The sequence below is a fragment of the Balaenoptera acutorostrata genome, chromosome 3 (genome assembly GCF_949987535.1).
Source record: "Balaenoptera acutorostrata chromosome 3, mBalAcu1.1, whole genome shotgun sequence".
NCBI classification, from domain to species: Eukaryota; Metazoa; Chordata; class Mammalia; order Artiodactyla; family Balaenopteridae; genus Balaenoptera; species Balaenoptera acutorostrata.
In genome coordinates this window covers 53,659,090-53,675,075 of record NC_080066.1, presented here as the reverse complement: position 1 = coordinate 53,675,075, position 15,986 = coordinate 53,659,090, and the positions used below count along the sequence as shown (strand labels likewise).

Here is a 15,986-nt window from a genome sequence, read left to right as displayed (position 1 = left end):
GTCACCCAAGAAGCATCAACAGGAAAGGCTCAGAGGCCTCCAGCTGGCACCTGGCCTGCGCGCTGGGACCAGGGTGGGGCCTGCGGCACCTCCCCTAACCCCATCCTCGAGGGGTGGGTGTTGTCTCCTGAGGGTTTTCACTCCCATGCTGTCCTCTCCACAGCAGAAGGTCAGCCTACGGACACATCCTTACAACCTGCTGTTCCAGGCCTGTGTGAACACTGCCCAGAACACACACACACACACACACACTGCTGGGACACAGAGACCTTCCCTTTAACCTACCCCTGTTGTGAGCCTAGAACTAAGTCACTGCCCTCTGTGAAGGAGGACGCAGGACCTAAGAGCCTGAGAAGCCCACGCTGGGCTATCAGGGCAGTCAGCAGAAGCGGGATTTGAACCTGGGTCTCCCTGCATCTCCAGACCCACCGTAGCCACCACACTGGGGAACAGAGACCCCCTTAGTCCTCAGCAACCCTGAAAGGGAGGTTTGGGATGAAAGCCCTGGGCATTGGCTTTTGGGGTTTAGAGAGGCCGACCTTAGGGCCAGGCAGAGACCCTGTTCCTGGCCACCCCTGCCCTGTGCTCAGGGGGTGGTCTTTCTGTCCTAAGGACCCCTCTAGCCTCCTCATGCTGGACTCAGTGTTTTACTGAGCACATGCCATGGGTTCTTTGTTAGTACTGGGGAGGTGGACAGGATGGAGTGGTTGGAGGTCCCAGGAGAGGGGCTGTGGGGGCCACCCTGCCATAAGGTGGTAGAAGGCCTGGTTGGTTTTCTGACTCTCGCCCCAGCTGCTGCTCACCACATCGCACTAGTTCAATGTTCTCTCAGTTCCAATCCCAGGAAATGAAAGTGAATGAAAAGGAAACTGCTAGTTCTAAGCTTAAAGGGCAGGAGGTTGGGGGATGGGCATACTGGCTGATGGAAGGGGTCCAGCCCCTGGCTCCTGAGATGGCAAAGGCCCTAGGTCCCCACCCAGCAGCCTCCTGGGGAGGAACGTCACCCTCACTGAGGAGTAGGTTGAGTTTGAGCCCATTCTCTGCTCTCCAGGCTCCACTGAAGGCGGCAAACATGTAGTGTACGTTGGATCAAATTTAAGCCATTGTTATGTTGGATCAAATTTAAGCCATTGTTATAAATACAATCCAGATTAAAGGCTAATTTATTTTTACTTTTCCAGCTGCACTTGGTTTGAAGCTTCAGTGACCTGACCCAGCTATTTCAGAGGTGGAGGTCTTTTCTAGTTCCTTCTAGAAGGAAGGAACTAGTTCCTAGTCTCACACCAGCCCTGGACTAGAAGATGAGAATCTGTTCTAGGTGGGTGGGAAAGATGTCACCTTGTTCTGTGTAGCACAGAGGAAGTGAGAAGCTAGCTCCTCGTCCCTGTGTCCCTGTGCAGTGGAAACCAGGCCACCGTGCAGAGTTGTTTAGGATTCTCATAAGGGACCTGTGTGTGCTTGAAGGCCAGAGGCAAGACAAGGCTCTCCAGGGCACTCGGAGAAGCACCTCCTGGATTTGAAACATGCCCTGCCCTGCCACATCCATGTTATTTTTCTTCCCAGCTTTATTGAAGTGGGATTGACAAAAATTGTACATATTTAGGTGTACAACATGGTGTTTGGATACATGTGTATATTATGAAACGATTAACAGAAGCTAATTAACATAGCCATCACCTCATACAGTTACCACTTCTTTTGGTGTGGTGAGAACACTTAAGATCTCTTAGCAAATTTCAAGTACACAATACATTCTTACTAACTGTAGTCACCATGCTGTACATTAGGTCTCCAGAACTTATTCATCTTATAACTGGAAATTTGTATCTTTTGACCAACAACTCCCCATTTCCCCCTCCCCACTCCCAGCGCCGGTTAACTACCATTCTATGCTCTGTTGCTATGAGTTTGACTTTTTTAGATTCCATAAGTAAGTGAGATCATGCAGTATTTGTCTTTCTGCATCTGGCTTATTTCTTTTATCTTTTTTTTAAATTGAAGTATAATTGCTTTACAATGTTGTGTTAGTTTCTGCTGTACAACGAAGTGAATCAGCTATATGTATACATATATCCCCTCCCTCCTGGACCTCCTTCCAGCGCCCTTGCCCCCTTCCCACCCATCTAACTCATCACAGAGCACTGAGCTGAGCTCCCTGTGCTATACAGCAGATTCCCACTAGCTATTTTAAACATGGTAGTGTATATATGTCTATCCTAATCTCCCAATTTGTCCCACCCTCCCCTTCCCCCTCTGTGTCCACATGTCCACTCTCTACATCTGTGTCTCTATTCCTGCCCTGGAAATAGGTTCATCTGTACCATTTTTTCTAGATTCCACATATATGCGTTAATATACAATATTTGTTTTTCTCTTTCTGACTTACTTCACTCTGTATGACAGACTCTAGGTCCATCCATATCTCTACAAATGACCCAGTTTTGTTCCTTTTAATGGCTAAGTAATATTCCATTGTATATATATACCACATCTTCTTTATCCATTCATCTGTCGTTGGACATTTAGGTTGTTTCCATGACCTGGCTATTGTAAATAGTGCTGCAATGAACATTGAGGTGCATGTGTCTTTTTGAATCATGGTTTTCTCAGGGTATATGCCCAGTAGTGGGATTGCTGGGTCATATGGTAGTTCTATTTTTAGTTTTTTAAGGAACCTCCATACTGTTCTCCACAGTGGCTGTATCAACTTACATTCCCACCAACAGTGCAAGAGTGTTCCCTTTTCTTCACATCTTCTCCAGCATTTATTGTTTGTAGATTTTTTGATGATGGCCATTCAGACTGGTGTGAGGTGATACCTCATTGTAGTTTTGATTTGCATTTCTCTAATAATTAGTGATGTTGAACAACTTTTAATGTGCCTCTTGGCCACCTGTATGTCTTCTTTGGAGAAATGTCTTTTTAGGTCTTCCACCCATGTTTTGATTGGGTTATTTGTTTTTTTGATATTCAGCTCCATGAGCTGTTTGTATATTTTGCAGATTAATCATTTGTCTGTTGCTTCATTTGCAAATATTTTCTCCCATTCTGAGCATTGTCTTTTTGTCTTGTTTATGGTTTCCTTTGCTGTGCAAAAAGCTTTTAAGTTTAATTAGGTCCCATTTGTTTATTATTGTTTTATTTTCATTACTCTAGGAGGTGGGTCAAAAAAGATCTTGCTGTGGTTTATGTCAAAGAGTGTTCTGCCTATGTTTTCCTCTAAGAGTTTTATAGTGTCCAGACTTACATTTAGGTCCTTAATCCATTTTGAGTTTATTTTTGTGTATGGTGTTAGGGAGTGTTCTAATTTCATTCTTTTACATGTAGCTGTCCAGTTTTTCCAGCACCACTTATTGAAGAGGCTGTCCTTTCTCCATGTATATTTTTGCTTCCTTTGTCACAGATTAGGTGACCATAGGTGTGTGGGTTTATCTGTGGGCTTTCTATCCTGTTCCACTGATCTGTATTTCTGTCTTTGTGCTAGTATCATACTATCTTGATTACTGAGCTTTGTAGTATAGTCTGAAGTCAGGGAGCCTGATTCCTCCAGCTCCATTTTTCTTTCTCAAGATTGCTTTGGCTATTCAGGGTCTTTTGTGTTTCCATACAAATTGTAAAATTTTTGTTCTAATTCTGTGAAGAATGCCATTGGTAATTTGATAGTGATTGCATTGAATCTGTAGATTGCTTTGGGTAGTAGAGTCATTTTCACAATGTTGATCCTTCCAATCCAAGAACATGGTATATTTCTCCATCTGTTTGTGTCATCTTTGATTTTTTTTCATCAGTGTTTTACAGTTTTCTGAGTACAGGTCTTTTGCCTCCTTAGGTAGGTTTATTCCTAGATATTTTATTTTTTTGTTGCAATAGTAAATGGGATTGTTTCATTAATTCCTGTTTCTGATCTTTTGTTGTTAGTGTATAAGAATGTGAGAATTTTCTGTGCATTAATTTTGTATCCTGCAACTTTACCAAATTCATTGATTAGCTCTAGTAGTTTTCTGGTGGCATCTTCTTTTCTATGTATAGTATCATGTCATCTGCAAACAGTGACAGTTTTACTTCTTTTCTGATTTGGATTCCTTTCATTTCTTTTTCTTCTCTGATTGCTGTGTCTAGGACTTCCAAAACTATGTTGAATAAGAGCGGTGACAGTGGACATCCTTGTCTTGTTCCTGATCTTAGAGGAAATGCTTTCAATTTTTCACCATTGAGAATGATGTTGGTTGTGGGTTTGCCGTATATGGCCTTTTTTATGTTGAGGTAGGGTCCCTCTATGCCCACTTTCTGGAGAGTTTTTATCGTAAATGGTGTTGAATTTTGTCAAAAGCTTTTTCTGCTTCTATCGAGATGATCATATGGTTTTTATTCTTTAATTTGTTAATATGGTGTATCACATTGATTGATTTGCATATATTGAAGAATCTTTGCATTCCTGGGATAAATCTCACTTGATCATGGTGTATGATACTTTTAATGTGTTGTTGGATTCTGTTTGCTAGTATTTTGTTGAGGATTTTTGCCTCTATGTTCATCAGCGATATTGGTCTGTAATTTTCTTTTTTGTGTGTTATTTGTGTGTGGTTTTGGTATCAGGGTGATGGTGGCCTCGTAGAACAAGTTTGGGAGTGTTCCTCCCTCTGCAATTTTTTGGAAGAGTTTGAGAAGGATAGGTGTTAACTCTTCTCTAAATGTTTGATAGAATTCACCTGTGAAGCCATCTGGTCCTGGACTTTTGTTGTTGGAAGGTTCTTAATTATGGTTTCAAATTCATTACTTGTGATTCATCTGTTTATATTTTCTAATTCTTACTTGTTCAGTCTTGGAAGGTTGTACCTTTCCAAGAATTTGTCCATTTCTTCCAGGTTGTCAACTACTGGCATGTAGTTGCTTGTAGTAGTCTCTTATGATCTTTTGTATTTCTGCAGTGTCAGTTATAATTTCTCCTTTTTCATTTCTAGTTTCATTGATTTGAGTCCTCTCCCTTTTTTTCTTGATGAGTCTGGCTAAATGTTTATCAATTTTGTTTATCTTCTCAAAGAACCAACTTTTAGTTTTATTGATCTTTGCTATTGTTTTCATTTCTATTTCATTTATTTCTGCTCTGATCTTTATGATTTCTTTCCTTCTGCTAACTTTGAGTTTTCTTTGTTCTTCTTTCTCTAGTTGGTTTAGGTGTAAGGTTAGATGTTTATTTGAGATTTTTCTTGTTTCTTGAGGTGAAATTGAATTGCTATAAACTTCCCTCTTAGAACTGCTTTTGCTGCATCCCATAGGTTTTGGGTCATCGTGTTTTCATTGTCACTTGTTTCTATGGATTTTTAAATTTCCTCTTTGATTTCTTCAGTGATCTCTTGGTTATTTAGCAACACACTGCTTAACCTCCATGCGTTTGTGTTTTTTGCAGTTTTTTTTTGTAATTGATTTCTAATCTCAGAGTTGTGGTCAGAAAAGATGCTTGATATGATTTCAATTTTCTTAATTTTTCTGAGGCTTGATTCATGATGCTAGATGTGATCTATCCTGGAGAATGTTCCATGTGCACTTGAGAAGAAAGTGTATCCTGCCACTTTGGGTGAAATGTCTTATAAATATCAATTAAATCTATCTGGTCTATTGTGTCATTTAAAACTTGTGTTTCCTTATTTATTTTCTGTCTGGATGATCTGTCCATTGGTGTAAGTGTGTTGTTAACATCCCCCACTATTATTGTGTTACTGCTGAATTCCCCTTTTATGGCTGTTAGCATTTGCCTTATGTATTGAGGTGCTCCTATGTTGGGTGCATAAATATTTATAATTGTTATATCTTCTTCTTGGATTGATCCCTTGATCATTATGTAGTGCCCTTCCTTATCTCTTGTAACATTCTTATTTTAAAGTCTATTTTATCTGATATGAGTATTGCTACTCCAGCTTTCTTTTGATTTCCATTTGCATGGAATATGTTTTTCCATCCCCTCACTTTCAGTCTGTATGTTTCCCTAGATGTGAAGTGGGTCTCTTGTAGACAGCATATATATGAGTCTTGTTTTTGTATCCATTCCACCAGTCTATTGGAGCATTTAATCCATTTACATTCAAGGTAATTATCAATATGTATGTTCCTATTACCATTTTGTTAATTGTTTTGGGTTTGTTTTTGTGGGTCTTTTTCCTCTCTTGTGTTTAGCAATTGTTGTAAAGCTGGTTTGGTGGTGCTGAATTCTCTTAGCTTTTGCTTGTCTGTGAAACTTTTGATTTCTCTGTCAAATCTGAATGAGATCCTTGCTGGGTAGAGTAATCTTGGTTGTAGGTTTTTCCTTTTCAATACTTTAAATATATCCTGTCACTCTCTTCTGGCCTGCAAAGTTTCTGCTGAAAATTCTGCTGATAACCTTAGGGGGATTCCCTTGAACATTTTTTCCCCTTGCTGCTTTTATTTTTATTTTTTAGAGGTTAATGATTTTTATTTTTTACTTTTTATTTATTTTTGGCTGTGTTGGGTCTTCATTGCTGTGTGTGGGCTTTCTCTAGTTGTGGTGAGCAGGGGCTATTCTTCGTTGCTCTATGCTGGCCTCTCATTGGGGTGGCTTCTCTTGTTGTGGAGCATGGGCTCTAGGCACGTGGGCTTCAGTAGTTGTGGCATGCGGGCTCTGTAATTGTGGCTCACAGGCTCTAGAGCACAGGCTCTGTAGTTGTGGTGCACAGGCTTTGTTGCTCTGCGGCATGTGAGACTTGCCTGGACCAGGGATCGAACCCGTGTCCCCTGCATTGGCAGGTAGACTCTTAACCACTGCGCCACCAAAGAAGTCCCCCTTGCTGCTTTTAATATTTTTTCTTTGAATTTAATTTTTGTTAGTTTGAATAATATGTGTCTTGGTGTGTTTCTCCTAGGGTTTATCCTGTATGGGACTCTATGCGCTTCCTGGATTTGGGTGGCTATTTCCTTTCCCATGTTAGGGAAGTTTTCGACTACGATCTCTTCAAATATTTTCTCATACCCTTTTTCTTTCTTTTCTTCTTCTGGGACCCCTATAATTCGAATGTTGTGCATTTAATGTTGTCCCAGAGGTCTCTGAGACTGTCCTCAATTCTTTTCATTCTTTTTTCTTTATTCTGTTACTTGGCAGTTATTTCCACCATTCTATCTTCCAGCTCACTTATTCATTCTTCTACCTCAGTTATTCTATTATTGATTCCTTCTAGTGTATGTTTCATTTCAGTTATTGTGCTGTTCATCACTGTTTGTTTGTTCTTTAGTTCTTCTAGGTCTTTGTTAAACATTTCTTGTATTTTCTCAATCCATGCCTCCATTCTATTTCCGAGATTTTAGATCATCTTTACTATCATTACTCTGAATTCTTTTCCAGATAGGTTGCCTGTTTCCTGTTCATTTATTTGGTCTTGTAAGTTTTTACCTTGCTCCTTCATCTGTAACATATTTTTTTGTTGTCTCATTTTTTGATGGGTGGGGCTGTGTTCCTGTCTGACTGGTTGTTTGGCCTGAGGCTTACAGCACTGGAGTTTGCAGGCAGTTGGGTAGAGCTGGGTCTTGGTGCTGAGATGAGGACCTCTGGGAGACCTCACTCTGATGAATATTCCTTGGGGTCTGAGGTTCTGTGTTAGTCCAGCGGTTTGGACTCAGTGCTCCCACCACAGGAGCTCAGGCTCAACCCCTGGCATGGTAGCTTGGGGGTTTCTTCTGTCCACTTAGGGGTTCAGGGTGCCCCACCAGTGCCTGTTAGGTACCCTAGTTGTGAGGAGATGTGAACTCCATGTCCTCCTACTCCACCATCTTGACTCCACCCCTGCCTCTGGCTTATTTCATTTAGCATAATGTCCTCCAGTGTTGCAACATCTAATGTTGCAAATGAAGGATTTCCTTCTTTTTCTAAAAGCTGAATAATATCCCTTTGTATATATATACAATTTTTTCTTTATCCATTCATCTGTTGATAGACACTTAGGTTATTTCCATATCTCGGCTACTAGAAATGATGCTGCAGTGAACATGGTGGTGCAGATATCTCTTCAAGATATCTATTTTATTTTCTTTGGATATATACCCAGAAGTGGGATTGCTAGATCATATGGTAGTTCTCTTTTAAATTCTTTTTTGAGGAAACTCCATACTGTTTTCCATAATAGCTGTACCAATTTACATTCCCACCAACAGTATATAAGTTTCTTTTATCCACATTCACATGAACACTTGTTATCTCTTGATTTTTTATAATAAATCCATTCTAAGAGGTGTGAGGTGATATCTCATTGTGGTTTTGATTTGCATTTCCTTGTGATTAGTGATGTTGAGCATCTTTTCATATACCTAATGGCTATTGTCTGTAGTGGTAGTAGTATTGTTTATTTTTGCTTTCGTTGCCTGTGCTTTTGGTATCAAATCCAAAAATTCATCGCCAAGACCATTGCCAAAGAGTTTTCCCCTATGTTTTCTTCTAGGAGTTTTATAATTTCAGGGCTAACATTTAAGTCCTAAATCCACTTTGAGTTGATTTTTGTGTCCAGTGTAAAACAAGCAGCCAATTTTATTCTTTTGCATATGGATATTCAATTTTTCCAAGATCATTTATTGAAGAGACAATCCTTGCCCATTGTATATTCTTGGTGATTTTGTCAAAGGTTAGTTGATCATCATATATGAGTGGGTTTATTTCTGGGCTCTCAATTCTGTCCCACAAGTCTGTCTGGTTTTGTTTTGTTTTTTTTCTGGAATCATACTGTTTTGATTTCTATATTTTTTTTAATATAGTTTGATATCAGGAAGTGTAATGCCTCCAGCTTTGTTCTTCTTGCTTGAGATTTCTTTAACTATTTGGGATCTTGTGGTTCCATACAAAATTAGGACTTTTTTTTCTCTTTCTGTGGAAAATACCACTGGAATTTTGATAGGAGTTGCATTGAATCTGTAGATTGCTATGAATATTTTAACAATATTAATTATTCCAATCCAGGAACATTGGATATCTTTCTATTTATTCCTGTCTTTTTCAGTTTCTTTAATCAATGTTCTATAGTTTTCAGTGTACAGATCTTTCATCTCTTTGGTTAAATTTATTTTTAAGTATTTTACTCTTTTAAATGCTATTGAATATGGAAATATTTTCTTAATTTCATTTTTAGATAGTTTGTTTTTGGTGTATAGAAACACAACTAACTTTTGTATGTTGATTTTGTATCCTGAAACTTAAATGAACTTATTAGTTTTAGCAGTTTGTGTGTGTGTGTGTGTGTGTGTGTAATCTTTAGGGTTTTCTATATATATAATCATGTTAGTTGCAAACAGAGGCCATCTTACTTCTTCCTTTCCTATTTGGATGCCTCTAATTTCTTTTTCTTGCCTAATTGCTCTGGCTAGGACTTCCAGTACTATGTTGAATAGTAGTGGTGATAGTAAGATACTTGTCTTGTTGAGTATGATGTTAGCTGTGGGCTTGTCATATATAACTTTTATTATGTTGAGAGCTTTGTTTTTTTAATCATGAAAGGTTGCTGAATTTTGTCACATGATTTTCCTGCATCTATTGAGATTACTATATGATATTTATCCTTCATTCTGTTAATGTGGTATATCACATTGATTTGCATATGTTGTACCATCCTTGCATCCCAGGGATAAATCCCATTTGATCATGGTATATGATCTTTTGAATTCGGTTGAATTTGGTTTGCCAGTATTTTGTTGAGGATTTTTACATCTATGTTCAGAGATATTGGCCTATAATTTTCTTTTCTTGCAGTGTCCTTGTCTGCCTTCAGTATCAGGGTAATACTGACCTTGTAAAATGAGTCTGGAAGAGTTCTCTCCTTTTCAATTTTTGGGAAAAGTTTGAGAGGGATCGGTATTGATTCATTAAATCTTTGGGAGAATTCACCAGTGAAGCCACCTGGTCCTGGACTTTTCTTTGTTGGGAGATTTTTGAGTACTGATTCAATCTCCTTACTTGTTATTGTCTGTTCAGATTTTCTATTTCTTCATGATTCAGTCTTGGTAGATTGCATGTCTCTAGGAATTTACCCATTTCTTCTAGGTTACCCAATTTGTTGGGGGTATAATTGTTCATACTAGTCTCTCATGATCCTTTGTATTTCAGTGGTATCAGTTGTAATGTCTCCTCATTCATTTCTGATTTATTTGAGTCTTCTCTTTTTTTCCTTAGTATAGCTAAATGTTTGTCAATATTGTTTATTTTTTCAAAAAGCAAGCTCACTTTTGTTGATTTTTCTATTGTTTTTCTAGTCTGTTGTTTACTTCTGCTCTGACCTTTGTTATTTTGTTCTTTATGCTAACTTTGGTCTTATTATATTCTTTTTATTCTAGTTCCTTGAGGTGTAAAGTTAGATTATTTGAGATATTTCTTTTTCTTAATGTAGGTGTTTATCACTATAAACTTCCCCCTTAGAGCTGTGTTGCATCCCATAAGTTTTGGTATGTTGTGTTTCCCTTTTTTGTTTGTTTCAAGATATTTTTTAATTTCTCTTTTGATTTCTTCTTTGACCAGTGGTTGCTCAGGCATGTGTTGTTGAATTTTCACATATCTGTGAATTTTCCAGGTTTCCTTATCTTATTGATGTCTAGTTTCTTACTATTGTGGTTATAAAAAATACTTACTATAATTTCGATCTTTTAAATTTGTTATGACTTGTTTTGTGACCTAACATATGATCTACCCTGGAGAATGTTTCATGTGCACTTAAGAATGTGTACTCTGCTGCTGTTGGATGGAACGTTTTGTATTTGTCTGTTAGGTAGATTTGATCTAAAGTGTAGTTCAAGTCTGATGTTTCTTTAATGATTTTCTGTCTGGGTGTTTTACCCATTGTTGCAATGGGGTATTGCAGTCCCCTACTATTATTTTATTGCTGTCTACTTCTCCTTTCAGATCTGTTAATATTTGCTTTATATATTTTGGTGCTCTGATATTGGGTTCATATATATTTCCACTTGTTATATCCTCTTAATGAATTCACCCCTTTGTCACTGTATAATGACCTTCTTTGTCTTTTGTTACAGTCTTCTTTGTCTTAAAGTCTGTTTTGTCTGCTATAAGTAAGTATAGCTACCCCTGCTCTTTTTTGGTTTCTATTGCCTAGAATACTTTTTTCCATCCCTTCACTTTCAGCATATGCGTGTCTTTAAAGCTGAAGTGAGTCTCTTGTAAGAGCATATAGTTGGGTCTTATTTTTTATTTATTCAGCCACTCATTGTTTTTTTTGATTGGAGAATTATATATATATATATTATATATATATAACATATAATAAACATATATTTAAAGTATAGTTGATGTACAATATTATATAAGTTACAGGTGTACAATATAGTGATTCACAATTTTAAAGGTTATACTCCATTTATAGTTCTTATAAAATATTATATTTATATTTAAAGTAATTATTGATAGGTAAGGACTAACTATTGCCATCTTTTTCATTATTTTCTAGCTTTTTTGTCTTTCCTTCATTCTTTTCTTCCTCTCTTACTGTCTTCCTTTGTGATTTGGTGATTTTTTTTTTTTTTTTGCAGTGTTATACATGGATTTCTTTCTCTTTAACCATTGTATTATCTACTACAGGTTTATTCTTTGTAGTTACCAGGAGGCTTACAGAAAACATCTTATAACAACCTATCTTAAGCTGATAAGAACACATATAAAAACTCTACCTACAGTGGGCCATGATGCAGACCATGGGCTCCCATCTGGGTCTCCTTTTTGCAGTCCCCAGGGTGGGGAAGGGAAGTCCTAGAGGTGCATGGCCCATGGGACAGTGTCAGGCCATCCCTGGCCTCCCAAACTGCAGCTCTGTGTCACCCCTTGAAGGTTTGCCTTTGCAGAATCACACAGGTGTGCCCAGCAAGGCACCTGTGCTGATACTTCTTCCCACTACTCACTTCTTCTGGGTCCTTTGTGGGTGCAGGGAAGGTGAGGGGGGGGTCTATCCTGGAGTGGGGTGGCTTGAAAATGATGTTGTCATCCTCTGGATCTTTCTGGCCCCTAGGTCAGAGAAATGGGGGATTTCCAACATTTTAAGACAGCAAACCCAAAGCATCTCCATGGCCATCCCTCTGCCTTCAGTTAACTCTGGGATTGTGAGCATTTCCTGGGTGTGAGTCTGGGAGCCAGCTATGCGCATGCTGTTGGGTTCACATGTTACTGTCTGTATATTGTTGATGCCCAATTTATCTGGCTCATGAATCTATTAAACATGAAAAAATAACCCATCTCTAAATATTAATACACTTCTTTTATATCTAACACATAACACCTGAGTATTGACAATTTTCCCCAATTAAACATTATTTAAAATTTTATTGAATCCCACTTATAAACAATTAAAATTGAAGTCTAAAATACAGACCACCTTCAGTGCTTTGAACATGCTAAGAAACAGTCGAGTGCTGTACTCACTATAAAACTGTGACCCAAATGCTACCTACTGCCTTAGATTCACATTTTTCTTCCTTGTTCTGCACTAACCGTCTTCTTATTCATATTCATAGTTCTTCCTATGGTTTCTGAGCCTTTCTAGGGTTGCAACGTATGAGTTCTGCACTCTAATATGGGAGAAGGGGGTTTCCCTACACCACCAAGTAATTCTCTGACACTAGCTGGAGGTCTTACAATTCAACTCAAATCTGACACTATCTACCCAGAGATAGCATCGGATTCCTACAAGACTGCCATCCACTTGCCCCTGACACACATTTCAGATGCCAATTGCAAGTCCAGGTCATCACCTGCGCTTTTAACCGACTGGATGTAGATTGGAGGTTCCAATGAGCCCCACCTTGGGTTCGACTGATTTGCTAGAGTGGCTCACAAAACTCAGAGAAGCATATTACTTACTAGGTTATCAGTTTATTATAAAAGTATGTAACTCAAGAACAGCCAGGTAGAAGAAATGTATAGGGCAAGGTACAGGGAAAGAGTGTGGAGCTTCCATGCCCTCTCTGGGTGCACCACCCTCCCCAAACCTCCATATGTTCACCAACCCAGAAGCTCTTCAACTCTGTCCTTTTGGGTTTTTATGGAGACTTCATTACAAAGGTATGATCGATTAAATCATTGGCCATTCCTGATTGATTCAAACTGTAGCCCGTCTCCCCTCCATGGAGGTCAGGAGGTGGGACTGAAAATTCCAACTCTCTAATCACATGGATCACATGGTTGGTTCTCCTGGTAACCAGCCCTTACCCTTAGGTGCATCTAAAAGTCACTCATTAACATAAAAAAGACACCTTTATCCCTCTTATCACATAGGAAATTCCAAGGGTTTTAGGAACTCTGTGCCAGAAACTGAGACAAAGATTAAATACATATTTCTTATTATAAATCACATCACAGGATGTTATTTCCAGACCCCAGTGAGAAAAGATCTCAGATGCTGATGATGCAGGACCTGGGCTGTGGATAATTCCCTTGGGCAGGGCTTCTGGCAGCTCCTCCCAAGGTGATTGCACAAGCTGCGTGAAGCCTTTGCTCACTGAAATCTGTAGGACATTTCAAGCTCAAGCTTTTCATGAAGCTTTGTGTTTTTTGTAGTCCACTTCCCAAAGTGAGGCATTCTTTAACTGCCATTTGTCCCACCCACAGGCTATGTTGACCTGTTCTGCTAGCATCATGAGAAACACATCTTGTTCACATCTTCCAGAAAGGACAACTTGAGGTTCCTTTCCAGGCAGAAGGGCGAGTGTGCAGGCCCCTCTCCTCTTGGATCTGCCCACCACTCACGGCAGACCCTGTTTCTAGCTGGTCATCAAGGGCAATAGTCATCTCCTTTCAAGATGACTTTTCCTGAGTTTGTGTTTTCCTCTTACACAGATTTAAAAAATGTTTTTTATTATTATTATTTTTTTTTATTTTCAAAAACAACTTTATTCATGACACATATTAAAAAAAAACCTCCCACCCCCTGGAAATGAGCTAAAAAAATAAACAAAATCCACCTCCCACCTCCCTGTCCCCACTTCCTCCCATTCCCTCCAAATAAAAGAGAAAAAAAGGCAAAGGAAAACAAAACAAAACAAAAAACTGAAAAACAAAAAACACCCCAAAACCCCCCAAAACAAGGTAGTGCATTTCCCCAGGGGAAACGGGAATTTACACTGGAGCCGCTGGGAGTGGATCGGAGATCTTCCAGCTACAGAAATCTGCAAAGAAAGACACTCAAAACAGAAAAAGAAACACAAAAGGAAACAAAATAGATCACCAGGCAATCTGGAGGGGCAGGGAGCCAGAAAAGAGGGGTGGGGTGGGTGGTAGACCTGGCAGGACAAGAACAGGCAGGAGGGGACTGTGAAAGCTAGGGAGAAGATGGAGGGAAGGTAACAGAACAGTTTGGTGTCCTTGCAGAGCCCTGGGTAAAAAAACTCCTCCTACCACCCATGCCCACCTACCCTTGAGCAGCCCACAAGGGGGCAAAGGGGGACAGGGAGACAGGGGGAGCAGCTTGCGTGGTTGAGATGTGTCCATGGCGAATTCCCAGAGTGAATGAGCAGCCCCCTGCCCCACTCCCTGGGCCTTCCCTTACTCCCCAAAGCAGGTCCCTCCTCAGCAGTTAGTTATGGGATTCTCCTCCCTTCCACAGTATATCTCTTTTTAAAAAAAAATATGGAAAGAACATCAAGGTCATCTTCTGTTTTTTCTTTTTTTTTTTAAATTCTTTTTTTTTATCCTTCTTTCCTCTTTTTTTCCTCTCTCTCCTCCTCATACACACTTTTTTTAGTAAGGGGAATACCATGATGTCGCTCTAGCCCGGCCCCTGTAGACACGACCCCAGGGCCTGCTGTTAAAACCACTGTAGAATCGAGAGCGGGAACTGTTGTAGTTGGTGGTCTGGGCACGGTATCGGGCTCGCAGGAAACCTCTGGTCTGTTGTGCTGATGCCTGGTCTGTTGGTTCGTTTTGGGATCACCTTGATTTGTCTTCCTCTAAATAGGGACTCATCTAAGGCCAAGGAAGTCCTCACTGACTCTTTGTCTGAGAACTCTATACATGCAAACCCTTTGGGATGGCCACTAAATTTGTCACATAGTATAGTAGCACGGTTGACTGAACCACAGCCATTAAAGTGTGCTTCCAGCTCTTCTGCTGTTGCACCAGAGTCCACATTGCCAACATAGATGGAACAGGCATCAGCCTCCATCTTCTCCTCAATGGACATGATCACTGGGCCAGCATTGCCTGGAGGTGGACTCATATTCATCTGCTTCTCTACATCGTTCTGTAGCTCCTTTAGCTTCTCAGCTTCTTCCTCCCTCTCCCTGACTCGAGCTTTGATCGCTTCCAGCTCCGGGTCCTCAATGGCGCCGTCCCCCGGGTCACCCTCGACCAGCCCCGGCTCCTTCTCCTCCTGGCTGCCGGGGGCTGCCGAGCCAAGCCCAGGGCCCGGAGCTCCCGGGGGTTGGGGGGCGGGTGCACGGGGCCGGGGCGGCTTCTCTTCGGGCTCGGGCTCCGGCTCGGGCTCCAGCAGCAGCTCCTCAGGCTCCAGTTCCTCAGACTCCAAGCCGTTCCCGTAGTCCCCTGCGCCCCCCGGGGCCCCCTCCCCGGCCTCCACACCGGCCCCGGGCACAAGATGGTGCCGCCGCCCCGGCCCGGAGCCCCGACCGCCCGCAGACCCCGCTGCTGCTGCCGCCGCCGCCGCCGCCGCCGCCGCCGCCGCCGCCGTCATCGCCGCTCAAAAAAATGTTTTATAAGCTAATATTCTACACTTACTAGAAGGAGCCAATACCGGTTTATATAATACTTGTCTTTAAAAGTGATCACAAATTATACATATCTTTTAAATTACAGCTACAATTTACATGCTGTAAATAACTTCTCTTTTTTTGGTATTGTAACAGGGAAGAGCTAAATTGGACTCCATGTTGGATCTGTTTCTTTGACTTGAACCTTTGCTTTTCGTTGCTTTTGTTATTATAATCATACATAATGGCGTGCCTCAGGGAACCCTGCTGCCTCTGCCAGAATGTTAAAGTGCCTCTGT

At 40.5% G+C, this 15,986-nt stretch overlaps 1 pseudogene; it reads right to left on the bottom strand.

Moving 5' to 3' along the window:
• Positions 1-14,722: 14,722 nt before the first annotated feature.
• On the bottom strand, positions 14,723-15,644 carry LOC103015480 (polyadenylate-binding protein 2-like; annotated as a pseudogene).
• Positions 15,645-15,986: the final 342 nt, after the last annotated feature.